Here is an 18,001-nt window from a genome sequence, read left to right on the forward strand (position 1 = left end):
TCCCTGTTCTCCATTTTATTACACTGCAATATACTGTAGGTCTGTCTCTGTTCTGAAACACTGGCCAGGTGAGTGCCTGATGGAGGTTTTTCAAAAAGGGAAAAGCTGCCTGGCTAAAGCAGGATTACGCAGTTCTTAAGGCTAAACCGTGCAGGCCTGTGCTTTGCCACCCTGGCCAATTTAATGAAAATTAATGCATGACCTTTATGCATGTCTTTGGGAATTTGTGTGTTAGGGCTTTGTTGATTTGCAATTATTTAAGCAGGAAATGGTAGAAGCTTTAACACTCTAGGTGAAATAACCACGCTTAAAAAGAGGCAGAGACTCAAACTCAACACTATTACTTTTAATGTGCCTCCTAGTCGTTATATGATAATGCTCTTACTTTTCAATTATATACAGTTTGAAGGCAAATACATAAGCTATAACAGTACATCAAATGATGTGAATAGCATGTACGATAAGCACTAGAGATGGGAGTCGGTTTAGCGTTGAGTAAACCACTCATGATCAATTAATAGCCGGTTAACCACACAATACAATGCTTTTTTTACAAAGTTTTGGATTTATTTTTTTTTTCGTCAAGTCTGTCAATCAAAACCAAATCAAAATTAAGGTACACATAAGTAGATTACAATGGGTCTTGGTCGGTATGAATTTTCTTGCTCTGCACACCGAGTGTCAAGCTTGTCACCCCGACCGCAGGTAAAATGGAAGTAATCTTGGCCAAGTTCTACAACCCTCGTTATTTGCAAAAAAAATGCATTACAAAGTTTATCTGAGACTCATATGAAGCTTGTGCAGTCCCACTGAGCTAAATCGAGTTGCTATCTTTCAAAGTTACAGTGGATTTAGTACAAATTTAATTCCATACGGCTATATGGCTAGCTCCCGGATTTGGGGTTTTCAGTTGCTTGGGTAGCAGAAAAAACATGCAACATAGTGTTTATACAATTAAAATATATAGTCTCATAATCAATGCATAGAAAATCAACTGATTATTGACTAGAATTGATGAATGTTACATCGATAATAAACACGGTACTGTTTTTATATGTTAATTTTTCTTGTTAGTTCTTGGGAGACAGTTTACTTTCATGGCTAACACATTCAGTTTTTTGATGATTTCAGTGTTCAAAAACTATTGCATAATATTGTCTGGATATCTAGTTATTAGCTTGGCTAAAAACTGTTAAGGTAAATTGGCCAAATGTGTCAGTTTAAAAAATATCTTTCTTCACCTTTTTCATTCTGCTGTTTAATAGACAATTTGAAGATAGCTAGTGGTTTAAACAAACACAAACATTTTATGTTATTGAAGCAGGGAACGAAACAGGGTTCCATCTGTCTTACATACATACACACACACAATCACTGGTATATAAACACCTTAGCATTCCATGAGCTGACACAAAGTGCGTTTGAGGAAAGAGAGGTGATACATTGGATCTGGCAGCTCGATGTGAGCCTACGGTCACCAGGTCCACAGCATCAAAGATGTGCACGTATTCAGACATACACACGCACCAAAACAAATTGCCTTGCACGTTCACCATCTATTATTCTGTTTCAACACAATCCCTCCCCTTCTTTACCCTACAAACAACACACCACGGGCCTCACGCTCCCTAGCTATCATATCTCCCCGTTCTCCTTCACACACAGCTGGTGTGGCTGAAGGACACAGGGACTTGAGCAGGAGCGCGATATTGATGCAGCTTTTCTGAACGCTGCAAATGAGCTCGTGCTCCAGAAGCTGCAGCTCTACAGTACAGCAGGCCTGTACACGCCAGCCTGAATTTTGCCTAACAATGATAATTTGTTGAATGGAGTCAGGCTTCTGTGACACTAATGAAGATTGATGGCTTTTATGTGCACTTACAGACGCTGGAGGGGTGTGTATAAATGCGCACTGCGGGCTAACCCAGATCCTGTGTTCTTTGTGTGAGGAGGTAGAGACAACTCCTTCTCCCCCGTCTCTCTCTCTCTCACTCTCTCTCTCTCTCTCTCTCTCTCACACACACACACAGACATGCAGGCATACACTTACTCATACCATGTACAATACTGAATGTCTGCCAGTTGCCTTGAAAACAGTATGATGCACAACGTATAAATGTGCTATGTAAGAGGGAGAAAAGTGATTGATTTCTGCCAGGCTTTGATGTGCTTTGAAACGGATCATGGGAGACCCCAACGATACACAGCTTTGTGGAAAGCGAGTGGATTTAGAATAAATTTTCTGATATGAGCCCTTCATCGTGTTATTTTTTTATATGAAGCTTAACGTTTGAGCATTAAATCTGTGATTGAAGTCAAACATTTACATACAGCTAGGCTACAGGCATTCAATTTTTTATACATTTTCTGTGTTAGGTCATTTCAAGTACTGTATCTTCTTTGTTTCTAAAAGAGCCCTTTGTAGCTAAACAATAATTTGTTTCAGCTCTATTTACTAGATTAGATTTTCATTAAGTCATAAGTATACATAACATTTGGTTTTATTTGTTGGAAGTGCGGGCATCAGGGTGATGTAGTGGTTACCACTGTAACCTCATGCCTCCAGGTTTAAGAATTTGCATCGTGCCTCCGGGTCGGTGCGCATGGCGTTCTCTCTGTGCTTGCTGAGTTTACTCTCTTGAGTTCTTGAGTTCTCTGGTTTCTTCCCTCCATTATGCAAAGACATGAAGAGTAAATTAATTGGAATTTTCAAATGGTGGCATTGCCCTTTGACTGCATAACCCCAACTTCCACAAGCTTCTCACACTACTTGGAATACTTGTGTATCACAGGTTTTGGGTCTTAGTGCTCGGATATGGTTATACATTTCATCAACAAATTTCCAAAGAGGTTCAAGGCTTTGACGTGGCCACACCAATACTTTAACTTAAGGCATTTAGCTTTAAGGTGTGCGTGGTATCATTCCCCTGCTGAAAGACACAGTTATGAACCTGGTAACAAACCTGGTAATTAACAGATTAGCTGAATCATCTGGGCTTTAGCAAGAATATCACAAAACTGCACTAGCCACTGGTCCTCCAGGACTGGAGTTGAAAAGCCCTGTCTTAAGGCATTGCTTTAGTACTGTACAGTATCTAGATAAACTTCCTTCCATTTGATGGCATCTATTTTCTGAAGTGCATTAGTTTTTTTTCCAGGAAAAACAACCCATACTTCACAATGAGGATAATGTTTCTCAGATTAACCTCAACCTTTTCACACTGTGCCTTGCAAAATAATGTCTTTTAGGTTATATCTCTACTAGCTTTGCACATCTAGAGTGAAATTCTTGCCCGTTCTTCTTTGCAAAATAGCTCAAGCTTAGTCAGAATTAATGAAGAGTGTCTGAAAACAGGAGACAGGAGATTCTCGATTGGATTTAGGCCTGGACTTTGCCTGGGTCATTCTAACACATAAATATTCTTTAATCTTAATCGTTCCATTGTAGCTCTGGCTGGATATTTAATGTTGTTTTCCTGCTGAAAGGTGAGTATTGCAGATTTGAACACGTCCTCTTGGCTCCATCCATCTTCCCATTAACTCTCACCAGCTTCCCTGTCCCTGCTGAAGAAAAACACCATAACATGATGCTGCCACCACCATGCACAGTGTTAGTTTTTCCACCACACATACTGTAGCGATTCGCATTTAGGCCAAAAAGATCAGTTTTGGTCTCATTTGACAAAGCACTTCTTCCACATGTGTCCTGTGTCCCTCACATGGCTTGTTACAAACTGCAAACCGGACTTCCTATAGATTTCATTCAACAACGGCTTTCTTCATGCCACTCTTCCATAAAGGCCAGATTTGTGTATACAGTAGCATGACTAATAGTTGTCCTGTGGACAGATTCTTCCATCTGAGCTGTGGATATCCGCTTTGTGTTTGTTTATCGCATAAAATCCCAATAAAATACATTTACATCTGTGGCTGTAATATGACAAAATGTGGAAAAGTTCAAGGGGTACTGTACATAACACTGATCATTAAGAAAGATTAAATCAATTTGTGTTTTAATTGACTCCTCCATAAGACTAGGTGTTGGTCCTGGCATTTATTACCAGTCTTGAAATAAGAGCTTATATCTTACACAAGATTTTCTGAAGCCTTGGCAATCTTGGGGTTCAGGTGAACCTTTCAGACCAAAGTTGCTTAATTCTTGGGAGTTTTATTATTTATGTCTCGTTCTTAAGCTATGCTATATCCAGGTGGCCCAAATATTTTTAGGTTTGCATACAACATATATAGCTATACAGCTAAACAGGAACTCCCAATTAACTCCTAATAATGACAACAGGACAGTCAGGAGAATCTAAATATCATTATAGACATGATCAACTCGGTGTATGTAAACTTCTGAACTAGTTTATGTGGTAAATTAAAGCTGAAATAAATCTGTTTCTAATTGACTGTTTAAAATTTGTAAAGGATAAAAGGCTGAAAGCAATTTACCTAGATGTATATACACTTTTAAGCTCACATATACCATGAGTAACACTTATGCAAGTTCACGCAAGGACTGCAGCAGCTAATGTTTGCAGATCCCTTAGAGGAACATGGCGTTAGAGAGGCAGAGATGCCCATGAGACCATGTATGAGCTTAAGGGGCTTACGGCCACACACATGCATAGTCAGGCCAGCTCACTCTTCTAGGCAGGTTGGAACCATAAAGTGCCAGCTGGGCTAGGCTGAGGGATTGCATGCGACGTGCACGGCTGCCCAGCACTAAAGCTCCTATGCTGTTAGAGCTAAGGTACCATGCATGTGTGGTCATGTGAGTTTTCCAGGTTGGAGTGTGTCCAAATCTACCATCTGAAGCAGTTTTCTCACAGATGCATGCATACCTGCTGGCAGCAAGCTGAGAACCAGGTCAGGTAGGTGTCAATAGGATCTTAGGCTTATCTGCGGAGCCTTCAGTCCATCACAGTGTGTCTGCACGTTTGTTATCATTTATGTGCTAGAACTGGTGATGAGGAAAAGACTAAATACGTTACTGATGCTGTTTTTTTTATTATTCCCTGTTTGCAAATAATGAAAGTTAGCTGCAACTGAAGAGTGCATTGTGAGCTAGTAAATGAGTGAGAGATCGGAAATCTATGCCGGGATAAAAGTGAGAGGCCCAGCAGGGAACTGTCGCTCTTCATCGGTTGTCCTTTCTCCAGCGTGAGCTATCGCCTCAACTGAGAGTGACAGCATGCATACTTTAGTGATGTCAATAAGCAGCTCAGCCTTCTGAAGGTGTAACAAAGCATAGCACGTGTTTTACACAAACACGCGCGTAATATGACAGAGAAATCAGGAAAAAAAACATTCCAAAAGAGATAGACAGGAACATAAAGGATGTGATAAAATTGCACTTCCTCCGTCATCGTGAAAGAATTCAAGACAAGAGTCGACAAAAAATAGCACAATTTTTACACTCTAACAATGGATAAAAAAAAATAGTATTGAGTCTTAAGAGAAAAACCCTGCTGCATCTGCTGAACTGATTTAAAATCAAAGAAATGTGAGTGATCAATTAGGCAGTTATTCCTGATGTGGGTTTCTGCCAGAGTTTTGATTAATTATTATGCCAGCAGTGATCAAAAAATTGATCATTAAAAAAGTTAAATTGATGGTCAAAAATCATTTGTCTCCTAAGTTGCAGTTCTTATCAAAATAACACACTATAGCACAATGACTGTAATACTTTATTTTTGTCCATACTGAACAGTTGCTCATTATTTTCTAATTTTTCTAACCGAAAATTCATCAGTGGTTATATTTAGTGGCTTGAGGGCATGTATTCTGTTTTGTGACATTGACTCTGTTGCATTGTCACTTGTCTGTTTCTCCTGTATATATCCTGTCTTAGTTATTTATAATATTATTGGCAAAACACTGTATGCATATGAAGTTCAATATAACCTATACAGTACGACAAATACAGGAGTCAAAATCTGTATAGGAGTCAAAAATAAGTTGTAACCAGTTAAAAACATTGCAATTATACATGTGAATATTCTTGCTTGTGCAAAACTTTTATTTTATAATTATGGATACAAAATCACAGAGTGAGAGAGAGAGAGAGAGAGAGAGAAAGAGAGAGAGAATAAAGATGGTATTCTCTGTATTATGCATATACAGTATTTCCTAACTATATAATGCCCTACCAACGGACAACTGACAAAGGGTTTATCCATATGATCCAGGATATGATCCATTATTACTGACCAAGGTTGAGAATCTGCTCCAATCCTGTCCTATCACTAATGTTACAGCCTTGGTTTTATCCAGTTAGTTAATATAACCCCTACAGCCGTGGCATTTTCTCCCAGTCACCACTATTGGTTAGTCCAGCCTCTAACTGTCCTTTCTTTGCATGATACCTGTCACTTGGTATGATGACATGTCTCACCGCTGCTCTTTTGAGATCTTTATCTATTATTTCACTGTCTTGTTTGGTATATTGTACTTGTTCATTTGTCTGTATGTCACAGAATATTATTTCTGTTTTACAGTTATATCTTGTACGCAAACTTGGACTGCCCAGCCCTTAACCTATACCTACTATAACCTATAGGAAATATATGCACAGGAGACAGAATTAGGTCGAAAAAAAATGAAGAAACAAGGAGACAGACAGGTGGAACAGAGGCAGAGAGGTCGATGTCAACATGTTGCCCTGTGCGTGTTTGCCCTCTCGCTGTTGGTAAATTGATATGTTTGTTATGATTATCGGAAGTCGTTGCAGAACGGGGATAAGAGCGCGCGCGCGCTTGTGCCGTTACTCCTGCGCGTACAGTTGTAATCGACTGCGCGTGCAAGTTCCCAGGATAAAAGTGGAGCTAATGGGAGACCTGGACACACACTCCTTCACTCTCTCACACACACTCTCACACACAGCAGGATGGAACGGTATAAACCAAAAGATCATCAGTGCACCTTCTTCTTCTTATTATTATTCTCTCATCACCTTCTCACTACTACATAAAGCGTCATATTCGACCGTGTCACTGACAATTACCTCGTACAGGCTACAGTCTGGACTAGACTGCTTCAAATAATAGCTCCTAACAGCGTAAAAAAAAGAGCCATTTACTGCGGATTAATTGTGTCCCTCTCGCAGGTACGCGAACGGGACAGGTTTCTGTCAGACAGACGCACCGAAGCGTCACCAAGCTGCAGGGTTTTATACCACCAGTACACCAGAAAAACGTTAACTCTTACCTGTACAGGACACCGAGGCGTCTTTACAGGGCGTTCATTTCCCCGAGGAAACTTTTCTCTTTTTTTCTGTTCCTCGAGGAACGCCTCTCCGTCAACAAAATCGATCTGCGGCTACTTTTCTTCCTCCTCGGCGTCTCACAAAACAAATTCGTCTACTTCAGACGCGCTCGCGAGAGCAACCGCGCGCACGCGTGCCGGTGAGCTGCGGAAAGATAAAGAGACGGAGTGCTCCAGCGTGAGGGACTGGGCTCCGGGTGCACAGAGTCTACGCTGAGTGTGTATGAACGCTAACTGTGTCTGTCTGACGGTGGGAATAAAAAAAGGGAAGAGAGTCGGAATGAGCGCGAGGTCCGCTCCCCGAGCGGCGTGAGGTGACGGAGACTGGAATCGACCACTGGCAGCGCGGGAAATTGGCTACAGCAGGTTGCGCGCGTGCGTGCGCGTGTGTGCGAGTGTGCACGGGCGTGTCTATTCGGCACATCTTCTTACGATCATTTCTATAATCATGTCCTGCTGCATAACTTCTCTCTAAATGTTATTCCGAATAATGCAAGATACTTGATGAAAATATTTACAGAATATTTGTTTGCTTTTTTTTAATTATTTAACATTAAACCCACTGGTAGATGAAGTCATTAACAACGATTATTTCATTAAAGTAATGCGCGGGATTGTGGCCTATTGGTAGACTTCTTGCTCGCCATGCGGAGGGCCTAGGTTCAATTCCCAGCCACTGGATACAGTGCAGGTCTCTCCCAAGTCTGATTAAAAGGGGAGGTAAGGCCGGGGTTTAATTCACACCCAATGTCCACGCCCCGGATAAAGTGATGGTCCCAAGCCCGGATAAAATGGAAGGGTTCCGTCAGGAAAGGCATCCAGCGTGAGACCTTAGTAACCTTACTACACACCGTAGTGAGGTAACCTGGCGACAGGGTCACTGGCGTTCCAGGTTCATTGAAGTTTCAATCACACAGACACTCTCAGCTGAACTGTACTGTAGCAATACAGAAAAGTAATACTACAGGGGTCAGAACACACATTGCATCGTGGCTTGCTGTCAAACTGGCAGTCAGAGTGTCCATGCTGACCCATGTCTACCACCAAAAGCACAATGGGGCAAAGAAAGTAGGTGGCCTGGTCTGTTGCATGACATATTATACATCATGTGGAAGGACGGGTACATGTGTGTCACTTAACTAAGAGAAAATGGAGGATGCACTAGGGGAAAGCAAGATAATGCACCCTGTCATAATCCAAAAATGGGTCAGCAATGGTAAATTGCCCAGAGCTCAGCTGATCAAGCTTCTTTGGAATGTGCTGGACAAAGAAGCATGATCCACATAGGCCCCACCTTATAATTTACAGGACTTAAAGGATCTGCTGTTAACGTATTGGTGCCAGAAACCACAGCACATCTATAGAGGTCCTGTGGAGTCATGCCTCAATGGGTCAGAGTTGGATTGACAGTACAGTTGGGACCCACAATACATCATTTCACGATATCGAATAAGTATGAAAATACTTAAACATAATAATTTATTGTTAAACATTTTAATATATTTATGAATTTTCACCAGTTCTGTCTTTGTTTAAATGTAAGCAAATTTAAGAATACAAAACTTCAGTTTTCATCATGCCTAATTTTTTCTATTGAACAATGTCTTCAGATGACACTCTGATAAATATATATAAATATCTAATCAGACAATCATGTGGCAGCAATGCAGTGCATACAATCTTGGAGATTCTGGCCATCAGCTTCAGGGTAATGTTCACAACATCAATCAGAATGTGAAAAACTTTGTGACATGCCATAATTGTTAGTACCAGATGGGCTGGTTTGAGGATTTCTATCTCTGCTGAGCTCCTGGGATTTTAATACACAATAGTCTCTAGAGTTTACTTGAAATTGTGTAATAAAGAAACACATCCAGTACGCAGCAGTTCTGTGGATGAAAATGTGTTGTTGATTAGAGAAGTCAGTGGAGAATGGCCAGACTGGTTTAAGCTTAAAAAGGCTACAGTAACTCACATAAACACTCTGTACATTTTCAGTAAGCAGAAATTTCACATCAGAATGCACAGCACATCAATGAGGCAGATGGGCTCCAACAGCAGATCACATTGGGTTAACACACTCATTAAAACCAGACACATTGTGGACACAGGCTGACCAACATTGCCTTGTTAAAGACTGGAAAATGTAGTCTGGTCTGATGAATCTCAAGTTGCTGAGGTACGAGTAGTATATGCAGAATTTGGTTCCAACAGCATGAATCCATGTGTCAGAAAGCAAAAGTTTAAAAAAAGCAGTAAGCTAAAACTGGTTTCATGAACATGATGATGAGTTCATTATTCTGGATCTGTTACAGGTTCTGAATCAATACAACACCTTTGGGACGTGGTAGAACAGGAGATTCACAGCATGAACATGGGCCTGAAAAATCAGCAGGAATTGCATGATACAGTAATGTCACCATAGACAAAAATAACAAAAAATAATAAGATTTTTTTTCCTAAAATCTAATGGAAACCATGCCACATAGAATTAAGGCTTTTTTATTGTTAAAAGAGGCCCTACTTAGGATTAGTATAGTGTTCCTTATGAAGTGTTCTACACATACATATTCAACGGCTTTATTTTTGTGAAGCTGCTTTGAGACAATGACTATTGTTAAAAGCGCTATATAAATAAAATTGAAATTGGTTAAACTCACATAAGGAGAATTTTTGCAGATACCGTTAGTTAGATAGTTGCAACTCCTTTGCTGATTAAGACTAGAATATTTTGTTAAAGTTGGTTACCAAACTTTTCATGTTCTTTTCACTTGTGGTCACCCCAATGGTAACTTTTAGTGTATATTTGTATATGGTATTATTAGTAGTTTACAAACGAGTTAAGATACATAATTACATGATCTACTTCAGGACCTCACTTCTAGATTTAAGATTCAAGAATTCTATTTGTTACATACATGGTTGTACAAGTACAGCAGTAGAAAAATGCAATTGCAACAACTCCAGACTGTGCAGAAAAAAAGTTAAAACAAGGTATATAAAAAACCACTCTAATAAGAAGAAAAATAAATATGTACAACATACTAGAATATAAATTTAGTAAAATAAGCCGAACGTTTAGTTAAATTTAATTATATTTTAAGTTTTACTTTAATTATTAACAAGCAAAATTCATAGTAAAGGTAAAAAAGAAAAAGGAAAAGAAAATTGGAAGTTACTACATTTAAGGGTCCAATGATAAGTAAGTTGAAGGCTAGTGTATTTCATGCATTGTAATTTCTCTGTAGTTTCTTTGGAACTGTGCCTGTCATGATTCCCCACTCCAGAATCCTTTTTGCCCAATTTAGCATCCTGCAAACTACCACTGTGCTCTATTCTGAACCCTATGCAGCGAACCTGCTACTGTATATGCCTTCTGTATAAGCCAGACTGCCTATGCACCTCTTTGTAGGGTCATTTTAAGCTGAAAATATAAACAACCTTTACCCTTACCTCATAGTTTGTTTTATAGTAAAACAACTACTTTTGTTCCCAAAGTTCTTTGCATATCTTTTTTGTGAATGGTTCATGTAAGAAACATCTACTCATTGTCAGAACAACTTTATCCTGTTTATCCCAGGCTGAAATCAAACGCCGGTCTTGGGAGTGCTTACCACTGGTCCATCATAGAACACTGAGTGCAAGGTGGGTGCTGTCCATAACAGCATAAATATTATATTAACTAATGTACATTTATTATCATTGCGTGACATTCTGGGTGTTTTTGCTTTTACATGAGCTAATATGGCTGATGCCTTTAAAGCAATTTATAATTACTGTAAAACTGAGCAGTCGAGAGGTAAAGATTTAAGATAGGAATTTTGCTGGTACAGAGATCTAAACTCTTAGAACTGATCTGAGATCTGAACTCTTCCCCATTTATTATTTAATATCATTTTTTTATTAGTTTTATTTAATTTACCTCTTGCAAAATCAGGTCAAGTGTACATAAGCTTTTAAATATACCTGGAAACAGCACAGCGAAAAGTTAGTTTCTTGGAGCAAATTTTTGATTAGAAAATTACAATACTTGGTTTTGTTCACATAATTGTTTGGTATTACAATGCCCCCAACATGGGGACCCTGAAAATTTAATTCAGTGCATTCTGATGTGCAAATTCAACGTGTGTGCGAGTGTGCACGGGCGTGTCTATTCGACACATCTTCCCAAAAATGTTTGGGATTGTAGGATAATCACTTTAGTCCACAGATGACATTGCTTAAACAATAACTCAATACATTGTGGGTTATTGGGCGAGGTAAATATTACACTAAAACAAACACCACAAAGTGTATTTCTATTTTGTGTAGTCATAGGAATGTCCTACCCCAGAAGGGTGAATTTTAGGTGAAATTGAAACCCTGCACTTAAAAGAAAAGGATGGGCTAACAATGGTATACTGTCCAATTTTGTATGTATGTGCCCAAATGCCTCCAATTGTATTATTTCTAACAGTTGTTCTTGCCATCACACACTGAAAAAACACATTAGTTAAATCCAAGCTAAAATTAAAACATGAGGTTTTAAAATGAAGTATGTTTATTTATGAAACTGCAGTCTTTGTTTGCCTAATAAGTAAAAATGACACCGCTGCCTGTTATGTAGGTTATACTTAATTAAGTGCATCATTTGGAGAAAATGATATAAAAAATGAATTGCCCCAATTGTAAGAATAAAAATGCTAAAGGCCTGTTGACTATAGGGAGAATAAGGTATTTAACCTCAGTGTTTATGGTAAGTTCAAAGCACTTTTTGTCTATTTGAAGATTAGCCACCTTTTGTTTTTGTTCACAGCACCATCTTTTCTAATTATGTGTGCTAATGCATCTGTAATGATGCCTCTTTAATAGGCCTGAGGAGGAGACATAATGGAAATGAGATGCAATTACAGACTATAAGTAGGGTGTTATTGTTGAGGGTTTCCCCATTGCTTTAGGTCAAACAACGGTGTGACTAATTGTCCAGTATCTGGAATTGTTTCAAAGGTCTATGACTCAGGAATATTCAAATTAAAGACATCAGCCACTTAATAAAAAGGGAGCAGTTCAAGAAATACTGTTAAAAAGTACCATATCCAGACAACCAAACTGTTTAAAATACTTTGAGAAAACTTAAAGGAGAATCAAGAGTGGATTGGACTGGAGTTTGCATGTTTTCCGTGTTTCTCTTGTTTCCTCCCACATTACATCAATCATTTATTAGCATTTAAAAATTGCCCATAGTGTATATTGGGTGTGTAAGTGTGTGCTTGTGGCCTGCAATGGGTTGACACCGCTTCCAGGGTGTACGCTGCATTATGCCCAAAGTTCCCTAGGTTAAGTTCCAGGTCACCCACAACCCTACACAGGATAAGTGGTATAGATAATGAAGGATGGATGGATAAAGGGAAATCCTCAAAGGTTCTTTGTAGACTACTATAATAGGTAATTTACCTATGTGAAAAGTTTTTTCTTCATCTGAGGCTAAGAATGCTCAATAATTTGAGGAAGCATTAATGAACCATTGAATAATAAGTTATTATTATGTATGTTTCCATACATTTTCCCTTTTGTTCAGAAATTGGGTGGAAATAAAGTTTTACTGAGGACTCACAGTTGCCTAAAAGTACCTGTTAAAATTTTTGGCGTAGGTAAGTGAACATTGCCTGTGTTTAGGTTTGTAAGGGTTTCCTCTGAATTCTCTGGTTTTCCCTTCTACTGTCCAAAAACATCAGGATAGGCAGACTGGCTATGTTTACTTGAGCCAAGTTGTGAATGTGTGTTTGAATGTCTGTCTGTGTGCATGGTGCCCTGAGATGCACTGGTCTCGTCCGATGTGAATTCCCATGTTTTGTGCACAGTGTTCCTACTGTAGGACAAGCTCCAGTTCCACCGTAACCCATTTCCTCTAGCATGGTTTAATGATTGGGTTGAAGTTTGAAAACTTATGGATTTCTGTGACAATGGGCACTTATGTCATACAGTCTGTTGAAGTAGGTCTGTCTACCAGTTAGAGACAGTATGAGACAGGCAGAAGGTGTTCATTAGAAACAATGTCAGAGTGCCAGCTGGTGATTTTGCAGTCTAGAGACAGGCCTGCTTCCATATCCATTCTGCACATCCTCTTTTCATGCTCTGTATAACAATTTATATAACAATTTCTCTTCTTTTGTCTTTGCAAATTATCTAACCTGTTCTACTGTCCAAATTAATTACTAAATAAATTACACTTTATATATTTTAGTTACAGGAAATATGTATAAGACTACCACTCATAAATAGGCACATTTGTGTAAATATGGCAACACACAGGCCCACGTAAACACACTAGTAATTTATATTTTCCCTATATATATGGATGCCTTACACAACAGGAAGAACAGCGCAAAAAAACAGCTACTTTGCCACACAAAAGAGCTTCTACCAAGATATCAACTAGTAAACTGTGAAAGAAAACAAAGGCAAATGCAATACAAAACTGGTATTACGACGAGCCATGAAATATTACACTGTTTGGGTGCAGGTCGTTCAATATTTCACCCCTCAGTCCTATTCCGGTACCAGTGCCAAATGCTGTATATTTATGAGCTGAAGTTTGTCCTCTGACTCTCAATGAGAAAGGCAATGTGATCCTCTCGCTGCATCTGTGCTCCCTGCTATTAGATTTCCACCGATGCGCTTAGAGAGTGAGTAAGCACCGGTCTGCTCAGAAGCAGATGGAGCACATACAAGGTATATCAGTGAAGGCATGCAAAAGACAGGAAGAGCATCTTCTGAGTCTTTATATTCTGAGGAGTTTATGAGAGTGAGATATCAAGGTGGGATGGGACGCAGTAGCGTACTACCCGCTGCTTCCCTGTCCTGAAGAACAAGAGCTGGCGTCAGCAGTAATAAAACTGAACACGTTAGAGACAAGGCCATTTTGGGAAGGTTCTCAGGTCCTACATAACACTTATTCAGCAGTCTTACCACGGAGCTAGATAACAAACATGGGTGCTAAGAGTTATTATTATTTTTAAATGCACCATTGCAGTGTTGAGCTTTTTATTGCATATTTAGGTTAAGTTCTTTTTTCCCCCAGAACAATGAAGAGTGGGTGTAACTTTATTAGAGCATATTAAGCCTCTTCATTGGAAGTGATTCAGGATTTTGGGGCAAATTTTAGCAGATCTAACTTAGTCACAGTTTATGATGATTGAATGAAAGGGGAAGAGGATCATCCGCTGCATTTGATTAAAATGATTACTTATTCAACGGTATTCACCAGGATTTAGTGATAATTGGTGTCACTGAACTAAATGCACACGACCTTTGTTATTATCAGCCCAGTCCCTATTAACAACAGCTGAGAGGAAGATGCATTATACACTTAATTGTTTAATCAAATGTGATTAAATCTCAAAATGCAAATTAGCTCATTGTTGAACCAGATTTTATTGAATTCTAAGTGATTAGCTTGCTTCATTTGAATAGGGCAAATTAGTCGAATTCAACCTTTTTCTTTTTAGCATTTACACATTTCATTCAGTTATAAAAAGGTGTGATGCACACTGTATGTGGGGAGTTAATCCTTAGAATTTAACAGTTGCATTGTAAGAGAAATAAGAGTGAGAAATAAGACAGAAATGCAGCAATTTTCAGCATTTTTTCACGAAAAAACGGTACCTCATAATTTGGCCCTTTTTTTCCTCTTATGGACAACTTTTTAGATCCACATTTTGTTTTTCAAACAAGATGTGGACCTAAAAATGTTTTAAAAAACTTTTTCAAAAGATGGAAAGTTTTTCAAAAGATGCAATAAGTATTATACTGTAAACTGACAGAAAATATTTTGTGCATGGTTTTATGGTGTCATGATGGTGTTAAAAAGCACAAATGGCAAACTATTGTGAATTTGGTTTGGTTATATCAGTAAGAGTTTTAAATAATTTTACAAAAACACATTACTTTTCACAATTTTTGTCACAATGGGGAAATCAGACTGCAGTTGTATTTGTGTTTGTGTAAGTATGCAATTTAGGATTAATAATGTGCTGGTTGAGCTTTAATAAAAAAAATAAAACATATATTCCCGGCCAGGTTCCCTGTGCTTGGTGGGTTTCCTCTGGGTGCTCCGGTTTCCTCCCACAGACCAAACACATGCAGATTAGGTTCCTTGGTGTTCTCAAATTGCCCGTAGTGTGTAAATAAGCGTGTGTAGTGCGTGTGCCCTGGAATGGATTGGCAACGTATACAGGGTGTACCCTGCCTCATGCCCTAAGTTTCCTGCAATCGGAAAAAAACTGTCTTACTTATATTTTTATTATTGCTGGGCAGAATGAAATTCATAGATTTATTATCCTGGTATTATCTTTACAACTTTTATTCATGAATGACCTTGATTGTGCCTTGCACCTCCAGGATCAAGTGTGTACATTGAGTTTGCATGTTCTCCCTTTGCTTGGTGGATTTCCTCCAGGTACTCTGGGTTTCCTCACACAATCTAAAGACATCCAAAGACATCCATGACAGGTATGTTTTTTTTATGAGCTCATGTATGCAGAAAACGTCATGTAAAGTATTTCTTCATGTGTTACAGTACAGTAACTACCATGTGATACATCATAATTAACAGTTCAAAAAAGATGTCGTTGGCTGACTTTGTGTCTCTTGAAAGAAGGACATATTTGCTCCACCCTACTTGATTGGTAGCATTCATGTGAAAGGGGGGTGCTAGGTGGGAACTGGCAAGTTCAAACTAGGGAGAAAATGAGGGTAAATATAAAAACTATGGATGAATGAAGAATTTCAGTCTATTCCAGATGTTCACAAGCCTTATTTTATGAGTAGACTTATAAAATTCAGTATTTACCAGTTTCTTGTGTAATGAGTGTACCACCAACATAACTGTACTATACTGTATTCAGAAAGTATTCTAAAGGGATATATAGGCATTTTATAGAACTTTTGACAGGTTAGTAGTACTCTATGGTAATAGGATGATATCTCTTTCAGTAAGAGGCAATAGTGACTGTCAGGGAGAAGAAGGGTATGAGGTGAGAGAAGGGCACCAGAATGAGAGAGAGAGAGAGAGAGAGAGAGAGCAGTGTGACAGGAAGAGTTAGCTGGAGGGAGATATGACGCATACTGAACAGCTGGCTCTTAATTGAGTTTTCCCTTCTTTTTTTTTTTAGTCAGCATTTTTGCAGCTGTTTTACTAAGATGAATTAAAAGCTGATACACAGTGTGTTTCCCCATAGATACCGATACGCAGCCTTCCTCAGCCACGTGCCTTCACTTGGCTTAAACCAGGCTCTGAAACTTTGGCTCCCCTCAGCTAATCAGTCTTCCAGTGATTAATATGCTCAGTTCATTTAAACAAGCCTGTTCACAGTGCACATCTAAGCACATAATAGATGAAACTCAGAAAACATGTATTTGCTTCTATATACTGTAGTTCTATGGACCTTAATGTTTTTGTGACCCCTAAATTTTACATGTGAAATTTATATTTAGGTAGGCACTTTACATGTTATGTCTTCCATGCTGTATTAAAAAAATAAAAAAATTTCATATGTTAATTTTTCACAGATCTGGCATATGGTTTCCTTGCATGTTTTTTGATAATTAATACTCTCATTTTTGTTTTTATATATAGTTCAGTGAGTTCACATGCAGTTTCAGGTTGGAACAGATTGACATGCATGCAACTTGAGATAATTTTTTTTGTAAATGAAGGCAATAAACCAATCACTGACAGAAGACTTCAAGCCCATTATGGCTTCAAGACGTTTAGCTGCAGTAAGAAACTTACTTGAATGGTACAAACATTTTAATGAAGCCGAATGTCTGTGAATGATGATCCTCGAAGCCCATTGGAGTCGTTCACATGAACATTCAGAGAGTGGAACGTCTGACCCGTGTCAGCAAGTTGTGGAAAAGATGCATCTGTCTGTGGGAACTGCACACATAATCATTCACAAACAACACTCTCATATTACAGGAACTCGGTTGGGAGTTAGTGCCACATCCCCCATACGATTTCCTGACCTAATCCATAAGAACTTCAAAAGATTTCCATTTGTTTGGACCATTAAAAAAGTTTCTCTGAGTAAACTGAGAAAACTTTCTACCTTGATGGTATTCAAGCACTAGTGAAATGCTGGGTTAGTGAAAAGTGTAGGAGGGGATTATTTACTGTAGATAAATAAAGGTATTTTTATTCTCATACCCGTGTTCTGTTATTCTGCACAATCAAAAGTCCTGGTTTCATAGACTAATATGATCTTGTGTGAAATAAAACCTGTAAGGAGTCTGAATACTTTACAGTAAGTTGTTGAAATATATAGCAAATAGAGCAACCGAAAAGAAAAGTGAAAACGTCTTAATTTGATCAAACCTATAACTAAAACTCTTACATCTGGGAAACTAAAAAAGTTATGAAGTCCATTTTTTTCTGTGTACTGTCAGGTATAAAATTCAATTTGCACAGTACCAGTGTGCCAAACAATACTTTCTGAGCTTCAAGCTTATTTTGTAGCTAGCCTTTCGTGCGTTTGTGTGTTGAGGCAGAAAAATCACATTCAAGATGAAATTCATGAACTGTGAAAATATTACATTTACCCCTATTATAATCCCCAATGTCTTTTGTCAAGCCTTACTGGCTTTAGATGTACTCTCAGTTTGCAATGTTCTATGCCCCTATGTGTGCATTATTTTGGGTTGTCTCACTGATCCGTCATGCCCTGCTTGGCTATTCTTGAGCTGAGTCCTGTCA

This window comes from Clarias gariepinus, chromosome 10 (genome assembly GCF_024256425.1).
Source record: "Clarias gariepinus isolate MV-2021 ecotype Netherlands chromosome 10, CGAR_prim_01v2, whole genome shotgun sequence".
Lineage (NCBI taxonomy): Eukaryota > Metazoa > Chordata > Actinopteri > Siluriformes > Clariidae > Clarias > Clarias gariepinus.